The following is a 2550-nucleotide window of genomic DNA, read 5'->3' on the forward strand; positions in this document are numbered from 1 at the left end:
GTGAGGGCCAGTTCCAAAAAAAACCCTTGTATGTTGCCCAAACGATTCCTACTCACTCACCCACTCAGGCTTCCACTTAGGCTCCAGGATTCCCTGCTATTGCTAGCTGGGACCGCCACCTGGTTTGGTAATTCTCGTCTTCACAAGTTAATTGAATGTCTATACTTACATCACATGATAGAGTGAAAAACCCAGAAGAGGCTTTGAAATATATGCACCTGTTATTATTTAATAATAAATTATTACAAGAACGTGTATTAAACTTCAAAACATGGGTGACATTACACATATTGTTCTGATAGTTGTCTTGGTAGACAAGGTCAGTCTTAAAGAGACGGGTCAATTGGTAGGTAGCAGTTAACAGATCTTTTTTTTTCAAATTATTAACAAAGTGTGTGAAATTGTTTAACATTTTTTATTGTTCATGAGTTAAATAACAAACACAAAAATGAGTTGATCCTATTAAAGCCAGTGCTGATCCAGTAGGATGCCACTGTAATCGCTGAACAGTCAAGGGAGGGTCCGAGGAACAACCACACTAACACATCCAGCTGGTGACCACATGATATACAAACGACCAGTATTAGTACATACGGCTAGTCTGTTCTGGACAGGATCCCATTGACAATCACGTATCGACTCTGTATGTGTTAATATAACAGCTAATGATAACTGGGACAATGTCCCATATCCATAAAGCAGATGGCATGTTTATCATTTTGTGTTGCCATATAGCGATTACACTACTAAATAAAATTGATTTAACTACCGACTTTAGGATTAGCTTAGAAGGGTCAGGTTTTACAGATGCTATCTGTACTGGTGTATCTTGAGTCTCGAATTTGCTTTGAGTTGGGAAAAACACTCTTTGTAAGTGTTGATAACATTTCAGGATCAATTGGTCCAACTCGTTGTTCAACTTCATTATAAACTACAAACATTAGTGTTTTCAATGATAGTTGGATGATGATATTCAGCAATAGTCTTCCAAGTGATGGATTAAGTAGTCGAACTTTCTCGTCAAAACTCCCCACAGCCAAGAACTGACCTGTCGGTGACCAGGAAATTGACTTAACCTCCCAAACCAAAACTCAGTAATGTGACCATAAGCCGAGTACGACCCAATACAATGACCATCCATTGTGTAACAAATAAATCTGATAATCCAAGCATGAGTCCCCATATAACATAATACACTGCCTGTGGTGACCATTTGATACCAACAAGGTCTTTAGTAGCTACTTCAAACAGTCGTACTAAACACCATTTCTCACAGTCAAAGATGCTAATATGATCTTTACAATCACGTCTTTCAGCTAATGCCATATATTGACCATCTGGAGTGAAATCTAAGCCACCTTGAGTGAGTTTAGGATATTTTATATATGATACAGATTTGTTGACTAATGACCAAAGAGTAAGGCGAAAGATGAAAGTCAGCCATTGTTAGAATATGACGGCTGTCTGGTGTCCAATAACATGCTGTCAGTCCAGCTGAACCTTCGTCAATTTTACATGTCCACTCTGGTTGTTCCATAGACCATATCTGTAGAGAAAGGGGAGTTAATCTATTTAGTTGTGACATCACACTAATATCTCTCTACCTGGATCATGCCTCTCTTGTACATAGCACAGAGAAGAAGCGATGAAATCTGGGGACCATTCCAGTGTTTGTACAGGTCTAGACAAGTGTGTAGGTTTAGGATCTGGAGAGAGCTGACCTCTCTGATAATGACCCTGTGTTGAGAACAGGAGGCTATAAACTTCCATTGGGAGAAAAACGAACAAGATAGCGTGATGTTTGAAAACTGTCTGAAAAATTCATCTTTACTCTCTATACTTTCCCGCCATTAATTAATTTTAATTTATGCCAATTACTTTATTAATATTATCAAGTACTACTAGAAACGATATGATTAAAAGTAAGTGATAAGTCTTTTGACTTACGACCCAGTTTTTTGGATCATCTTAATGATTTCATTTACTTAATAACTGATTGTGTAATAGTAAATCAAATTATATACACTGTAATTATAAAGTGAATTGTTCTATTATAACAAAGACATCAAATAGTTATGAAAATGCCAATCAATGAGATATAAATGAAGGACTGCTACACACAAAATTGTATAAACTTAACAAAATTCAAATATTATTAATAATTTTAATGTGTTAAAGTAATTATGGAAGTTCAAATGAATCATCTTGTGACACTCGGAAGAAGAAAGGATTTTGAATCTGATACCACATTATTTCACTAGATGCTATATCAGATGCCATTGTTATTTTCGTCAGATGTTATAGGGTCAGAATCTGAGATACAAATGTCAATAATATATATAATGTCAATTACGAGTAACTTACCCTCGTTCTGACTATGGTGTGGTTGATCTTGCGGCCTTGAAGGTTTAGATCCAACAACTGAAGTGAAATATGAAAGGAGACTGTATATTATTATTATAATTCATGAATATTACCAATTTTGCAAACAGACTCTTTACCAGTCGAAGGATCTGAATCAGTCAAGGATCTAACTTTTGTTCATAAGAC

At 36.0% G+C, this 2550-nt stretch overlaps 1 pseudogene; it reads right to left on the reverse strand.

The window, feature by feature from the left end:
• Window positions 1–794: 794 nt before the first annotated feature.
• On the reverse strand, window positions 795–1825 carry LOC121367199 (annotated as a pseudogene).
• Window positions 1826–2550: the final 725 nt, after the last annotated feature.

Source organism: Gigantopelta aegis, unplaced genomic scaffold (genome assembly GCF_016097555.1).
Source record: "Gigantopelta aegis isolate Gae_Host unplaced genomic scaffold, Gae_host_genome ctg9985_pilon_pilon, whole genome shotgun sequence".
NCBI lineage: Eukaryota > Metazoa > Mollusca > Gastropoda > Neomphalida > Peltospiridae > Gigantopelta > Gigantopelta aegis.